The sequence below is a fragment of the Oncorhynchus tshawytscha genome, linkage group LG34 (genome assembly GCF_018296145.1).
Source record: "Oncorhynchus tshawytscha isolate Ot180627B linkage group LG34, Otsh_v2.0, whole genome shotgun sequence".
In the NCBI taxonomy this organism is placed as follows: Eukaryota; Metazoa; Chordata; class Actinopteri; order Salmoniformes; family Salmonidae; genus Oncorhynchus; species Oncorhynchus tshawytscha.
This window is the reverse complement of record NC_056462.1, coordinates 3,828,274-3,836,688: the sequence shown is the minus strand read 5'-3', so window position 1 is coordinate 3,836,688 and position 8,415 is coordinate 3,828,274.

The window sequence follows — 8,415 nt, the reverse complement described above, 5'->3', positions numbered from 1 at the left end:
ACTGGTGACGTTGACCACAGAACGCCACCCGAACAAAGGAGAGGAACTGACTTCGGCGGAAGTTGTGACACCTTTGTTAAGTGGTGGATGAAATTTGAATGTCAGTATACCGGAAACGTAGTTTAAGGACACAAACACACGCAACGATGGTTGGTGGAAAATTCTCCTTCGATCCCACTTTAAGAACAAGATATAGTATGCATATCTTGTTCTAAAACCTAAGACCGCTAGTGGGTGTATCAAAAGTCAAAAGTTTGGACACACCTACTCATTCATGGGTCTTTCTTTATTTTTACTATTATCTACATTGTAGAATAATAGTGTAGACATCAAAACTATGAAATAACATGTATGGAATCATGTAATAACCAAAAAAAGTGTTAAACAAATCAACATTTATTTAATATTTTAGATTATTCAAAGTAGTCACCCTTTGCCTTGATGACAGCTTGACACACTCTTGGCATTCTCTCAACCAGCTTCATGATGAATGTTTTTCCAACAGTCTTGAAGGAGTTCCCATATTGCTGAGCACTTGTTGGCTGCTTTTCCTTCACTCTTTGGTCCAACTCATCCCAAACCATCTCAATTAGGTTGAGGTCAAGTGATTGTGGAGGCCAGGTAATCTGACGCAACACTCCATCACTCTCCTTGGTCAAATAGACCTTACTCAGCCTGGAGGTGTGTTTTGGGGATTTTTTCCTATTGAAAAACAAATGATAGTCACACTAAGCGCAACCAGATGGGATGGCGTATCGCTGCAGAATTCTATGGTAGCCATGTTGGTTAAGTGTGCCTTGAATTCTAAATAAATCACTAAAAGTGTCACCAGCAAAGCACCCCCTCACCATCACACCTCCTCCTCCATGCTTCACAGTGGGAACCACACATGCGGAGATGATCCTTTCACCTACTCTGCGTCTCACAAAGACACGGCAGTTGGAATCAAAAATCTCAAATTTGGACTCACCAGACCAAAGTACAGATTTCCACTGGTCTATTGTCCATTAGTCGTGTTTCTTTGCCCAAGCAAGTCTCTTCTTATTATTGTTGTCCTTTAGTAGTGGTTTCTTTGCAGCAATTCAACCATGAAGGCCTGATTCATGCAGTCTCCTCTGAACCGTTGATGTTGAGATGTGTCTGTTACTTGAACTCTGTGAAGCATTTATTTGGGGTTGGTAACTCTAATGAACTGATCCTCTGCAACAGAGGTAACTCTGGGTCTTCCTTTCCTGTGGGGGTCCTCATGAAAGCCAGTTTCATCATAGCACTTGATGGTTTTGCGACTGCACTTGAAGAAACTTTTTGTATACCAACCCTACCTTGTAGTAGTAAAAAATAAAGAAAAACCCTGGAACTTTTGACTGGTACTGAATATACACACATACACCCCCCCCCTCCCCCCTCCTTGGGTTGTTACCATTTGCTGAGCTGGAAGGAACACAAAAGAACACACTGAACCACGGAGGGGATTTAAACAGATTTATTTATAGTAAATCATGTGTTAGCAATATTTTCTCTGGAAGGAATTTTCTTGTTGAGTCCACCGTGGATTATGCAAGCCCAGCAAGAGTGTGTGTGTGTGTTTGTGTGAGTGAGTGAGTGCCCATACTAGTGTACTACATACTTAAACTGCATACTACACAGAGTATCCAAAACATTAAGCAAGTGCAACTCAATATTATGAAGGTGTTCCTAATGTTTTGTACACTCATAGTAATTTAAATAGATTTGCCTGAATTTTTTATTTATTTAAATATATTAAAAAGCAGCTTTTCTGTTGTTGAAATGGTGTGGGTGTACCCCAACAGCAGAATGGTGTGGGCGTATACCTACATCCTGGTTGAGGCTGTTCTAAGGGCAAAAAAAGGGGGCGGGGGGAGTGCAACTCAATATTAGGAAGGTGTTCCTAACGTTTGATATACTCAGTGTATGTACTAATTGCCGCATACTATTTAGCACGCAGCGTTTATTAAAGAGTATGCAGTGTGCCACGGCAGCAACGTAGTAGCGGCTTCTGACTAGCTGAGTAGGTGGGGCGGGGCCGAGTGCAGGTGGATTTTTCCAAATTCAACAGACATGCATTGCATTAACCAGCCTGATAATAGCTCATTTACAACTCTGAATAAACTCTGAATAGAATAGGAATGCAGCCTACTCAGGCTGGTTATAGGCAGACTATTACATTCAATCTATACCGTAACCAATATCGCCCATCTATCTTAAAAAGGATTGAAGACAGAAACATATCATTTGGTTCCATTTCAACATATTAGTGAAACCAAAGTGTTCTAACATAGGTCTATATAAATTAAATCACATAGTTTATACACACACCAAAACGAATCAAATGTTCAAATCAAAAGTCTATTGCACAGAATAACGTGGACAGTCAGGTACAGGACATGGCAATTTCAGAACCGCTGGACAGTCAGGTACAGGACATGGCAAATTCAGAACCGTGGACAGTCAGGTACAGGACATGGCAAATTCAGAACCGCTGGACAGTCAGGTACAGGACATGGCAAATTCAGAACCGTGGACAGTCAGTTACAGGACATGGCAAATTCAGACCGCTGGACAGTCAGGTACAGGCCATGGCAAATTCAGAACCGCTGGACAGTCAGGTACAGGACATGGCAAATTCAGAACCGCTGGACAGTCAGGTACAGGACATGGCAAATTCAGAACCGCTGGACAGTCAGGTACAGGACATGGCAAATTCAGAACCGCTGGACAGTCAGGTACAGGACATGGCAAATTCAGAACCGCTGGACAGTCAGGTACAGGACATGGCAAATTCAGAACCGCTGGACAGTCAGGTACAGGACATGGCAAATTCAGAACCGCTGGACAGTCAGGTACAGGACATGGCAAATTCAGAACCGCTGGACAGTCAGGTACAGGACATGGCAAATTCAGAACCGCTGGACAGTCAGGTACAGGACATGGCAAATTCAGAACCGCTGGACAGTCAGGTACAGGACATGGCAAATTCAGAACCGCTGGACAGTCAGGTACAGGACATGGCAAATTCAGAACCGCTGGACAGTCAGGTACAGGACATGGCAATTTCAGAACTGCTGGACAGTCAGGTACAGGACATGGCAAATTCAGAACCGCTGGACAGTCAGGTACAGGACATGGCAAATTCAGAACCGCTGGACAGTCAGGTACAGGACATGGCAAATTCAGAACCGCTGGACAGTCAGGTACAGGACATGGCAAATTCAGAACCGCTGGACAGTCAGGTACAGGACATGGCAAATTCAGAACCGCTGGACAATCAGGTACAGGACATGGCAAATTCAGAACCGCTGGACAGTCAGGTACAGGACATGGCAAATTCAGAACCGCTGGACAGTCAGGTACAGGACATGGCAAATTCAGAACCGCTGGACAGTCAGGTACAGGACATGGCAAATTCAGAACCGCTGGACAGTCAGGTACAGGACATGGCAATTTCAGAACTGCTGGACAGTCAGGTACAGGACATGGCAAATTCAGAACCGCTGGACAGTCAGGTACAGGACATGGCAAATTCAGAACCGCTGGACAGTCAGGTACAGGACATGGCAAATTCAGAACCGCTGGACAGTCAGGTACAGGACATGGCAAATTCAGAACCGCTGGACAGTCAGGTACAGGACATGGCAAATTCAGAACCGCTGGACAATCAGGTACAGGACATGGCAAATTCAGAACCACTGGACAGTCAGGTACAGGACATGGCAAATTCAGAACCGCTGGACAGTCAGGTACAGGACATGGCAAATTCAGAACCGCTGGACAGTCAGGTACAGGACATGGCAAATTCAGAACCGCTGGACAGTCAGGTACAGGACATGGCAAATTCAGAACCGCTGGACAGTCAGGTACAGGACATGGCAAATTCAGAACCGCTGGACAGTCAGGTACAGGACATGGCAAATTCAGAACCGCTGGACAGTCAGGTACAGGACATGGCAAATTCAGAACCGCTGGACAGTCAGGTACAGGACATGGCAAATTCAGAACCGCTGGACAGTCAGGTACAGGACATGGCAAATTCAGAACCGCTGGACAGTCAGGTACAGGACATGGCAAATTCAGAACCGCTGGACAGTCAGGTACAGGACATGGCAAATTCAGAACCGCTGGACAGCAACATAATAAACTAAAGTGATAATTGGTATTGAGATCAGAATGACTGCTAAGGCTTGATCCATCAATGGAATAATTAAATAGGTAGCCTATAAAACCAAAACAATCCGTATGTTCCAATCAACATGTCCGAATAACATGACATCATAGCGCAGCCACACCCCGAGTCCACGGAGCTGACACATTCAGAAATAAAAAAGATGCTTAGCATTTTGTTTAAAAGCTCTGACTAAGGCCAAGAGAACAAAGAAACACTTTTCAATGAGAAAACAGAAATCCACTTTGGGTAATAAAAAAAAAAAGTACTTCTGTTTTCAAAGATGTAGCCTACGATTCAATACTTGTGATCGTTTTAAGGAGAACAAGAAGTACTCAGCCTACATTTGAACACCACCTCAGAAGCTTCTCTTATGTGGCATCTTCCCAATAAAGTAGCCGAGTTTTGTTGTTTGGCTACTTGAAGAGAACTAGCGCCTATCGCTCGCAGCCCACCTCGTCCAATGCATTGTGGGAAAGTATGCATCGAATTCTCGTAGATGGAGAGCCGAAATGAGCATAACATCCTGGCATTTAAACCATACTCGATTTGTGTCATGCGCGATTGGGTTGTTTCCTATTATTCATTGATTTCGGTAGCTCATCCCTATATCTAATTGATCAGCTGTTGTCAAAGCCAGAAGGAGTATGACATTTAGGCATTTGAAGTATACTCGATTTTCGAAATGTCGCATACTATTTAATTTTTTCCCCATACTCAAACTCTCTAGGATGCTACTATCCTACTCTCTAGGATGCACATACGGATATTCGGACACATCCAGTGAGTGAGAGTGAGTGACTGACAGACCAAGTATTTTTTGTGTGCAAGGGACAAAGAGAGCGAGAGACGACTTTAACCCCGTTGGATGTATTCAGAGAGATGGTTACGTTACTTACATTGCTCAGGTTAAGGTCAAGAGAAATACGAGGTGGCATTTTGACCTTCTTCAGTCTCACCTGGCTTGTGATTTAGATTCTTATCTAAATGTTACTGGATGTGTGCAGTAGCATAATACCAAGGGTCCAGGACAAACCGATTTTTCTATCCAGCTTGGAATGCGTGGCCAATCTAAGAGTTTGACTTTATACTGCAATCCTTCACACTCACAAAGTGTGTGTCTGTGTGCTTTGTGTGTTTTTATACTGAGTGTGTGAGCCCACATGTGTGATATGTGGCATGTGTGTACACATTTGTAATAAATGTATGTGAGAAAGAATGTGAGCACATGTGTGTGTGTTTGTGTTTGTGTGTGTGCATGCATGAACGCATATGTGTGTTTCCCAGTAACCTGATCAGTATTTTCATATTGTAATGGTATTTGGCCAGCTGGTGGTCTGGCTGGCTATATACTCCACTCACTGACCTAGATGATCGGCTGTGTGTTTACTTTATGGTATCAGTTGCCAACCAGACCTGGGTTCAAATACCATTTGAAATGATTTCAAATACTTTATCTGTTGTTGATTGAGCCTCCCTGTTGCAATGGAACTAACAGGGAATGTCCCAAAATGTAAACCCTGTACACCTGGCACTCCAGGCAGGCTACAGCAAACATAAATATTTCAAATAGTAATTGAACCCAGGTATTTTTACAACATGTCTCTCTTTGATTGGTGTGAAGTTGAATACTGATTAGTGTTTTTATTATTTCCAGTCAACAGAAATACTGTCATCATGTTGATTCATTATCGATAATATTGTTTTGTTCAGCATCCGCATTAGATTTAGTTCTGATCACAAGCTGATTGAGGAAAGGAAGCCACAGCTACGGTGTCCATATTAGGAGCGCTTCTGTCTCAGCAGGACTTGCATCAGCCTTATCATGTGAGACTTAGACTGTTCTAATATGGACCACATTAGTGGATAACCTGGTTCTCCAGGTTATGATAAGTCAAAAACGATACAGTCATTATCATGCTCAGTAGAACTTGTCAAAGTGCAGTAATGGCATGATGTGGACTTCAACCCTCACCTATCAATAATCTGGTCAGGCCTTTACTCCGTGGAGGGATTGTGATACTGACCTTTCCATTTAACACATTTACAACCTGGAGTGTGGGTGTGTGTGTGTTTGCGTGTGTGTGTTTGTGCGTGTGTGTGAACAGCCTCCCTCAAAGGTGACATTTGTTCTCAAATGTGAAGGCTTTGGGAAGGTCATATGGAAATCATTTGTACACCGAGTCGACTTCATATGAAGCAACAACAGAACACAGTACACTGTGCCCTACTGAAACAGTACAGTGTGTGTGGATGCATCTATTTATGTGTTTACCAGGGAGCACGTGAAATTTCGCACCAGATTTTGCATTAGTTAGAGAGTCAAGTCCCTGATTACCTTTGTCACGTTAGTCTGACATCATCAGGCTTGTTTTTGCATCAAACCAGCTCCTGAGGCAACAATGAATGAGATTGTGTCCTGTCTACCATAGTCCTGCGGGATGTTCTGTTGACTTGTGCATCATTACACACACGGAAACCCAGAGGTAGAGGTGAGGTCGCAGCAAGGGCCATTGATCTATATGTTCAATTCACAGTTATGCTGTAGCTAGTGACCTACCAACCACAAACAATCAGTCAAACACTGCCTCCAGGTCATACTATGCCTATAGGTCAAAGGTTAGACATCAATGAGGTGGAAGGTCTCACAAATCTCCCTTTAAGTCTGGCTGGCCCTCGCTTCATACTCGTCGCCAAACCCACTGGCTCCAGGTCATCTACAAGACCCTGCTAGGTAAAGTCCCCCCTTATCTCAGCTCGCTGGTCACCATAGCAGCACCCACCTGTAGCTCGCGCTCCAGCAGGTATATCTCTCTGGTCACCCCCAAAACCAATTCTTCCTTTGGCTGCCTCTCCTTCCATTTCTCTGCTGCCAATGACTGGAACGAACTACAAAAATCTCTGAAACTGGAAACACTTATCTCCCTCACTAGCTTTAAGCACCAGCTGTCAGAACAGCTCACAGATTACTGCACGTGTACATAGCCCATCTATAATTTAGCCCAAACAACTACCTCCTCCCCCTACTGTATTTATTTATTTTGCTCCTTTGCACCCCATTATTTCTATCTCTACTTTGCACATTCTTCCACTGCAAATCTACCATTCCAGTGTTTTACTTGCTATATTGTATTTACTTCGCCACCATGGCCTTTTTTTGCCTTTACCTCCCTTATCTCACCTCATTTGTTCACATTGTATATTGACTTATTTTTCTACTTTTTCTACCTGGTTAAATAAAGGTGAAATAAACATTTAAAAAGTCATTTTCGGTGGCAGTGGCTGAGTCTGCACAGCTGAGTAACTTGGCGTACCCTCTCGTCCCTACTGTGACATTTTGAATCAGCTGTGCTGCGCTAGTCTACACTTTGTTTTGTCACCCGATAGGTCCACAGCCACAAGACCCCCTAGTCCGACTGCATATAGCATTACGTGGCCCTGTGGCAAGGCTTAGTCTCAGATGAAAAACCCAGAAGCAGACATTGGAGCAGACCTGGGTTTGAATACTATTTGAAATCTTTCCAATACTGTGAGTGTTTGCTCTAGCCTGCCTAGAGTGCCAGTAGGCCAGTACAGTTCTGGTATTATCATCACTGTTTGACGAAAACCCCTTACAGGTATCTCCAAAACAGAAACGTTTTAGGAAATTGAAAAAATGAAAATATTTTCCCACGAATGAACATACAATTACGAATTTTCAGAAGCTATTTTGAATACATATTCTTGATCCTAGAGTCATGAAATGTACATTGAGGGGAGTTACTACTTTCAATACATGTAAAAACTATTATTTTTTTTGCAAAACTGCTTCAAGATTTTTATCAAACAGCAACGCTATTCTATTGGTCTACTACGCCAGGCAAGCTTAATCAAGCACAGATAAAGTAAATGATTTCAAATAGTATTTGAACCCAGGTCTGGTGACAAGGGTGGGTCTCAGATGACAAACAAACAGATGCTGGTACTGTAGGCTATGTGGTGCCAGACAGCCAGACAGGAGAGGGCCTAGGCTATCCACAAACCAGATGTCTTGGATGTACTGTACATGCAATGTAATGTGGAATGGTTGTTTTTCTCCAACTGCTCTCAGTTGAAATTCAAAACATTCCCTGATGATTTTGGATGCCATTAAGAATTCCCTCTTTTATGATTCGCAATCCCAGAATCCCTTCGAGGCTTCTGCAAACTTGAGGGGAAATCCTTCCTCTCTTCTTATGGAATATTGGCTTGCTTGC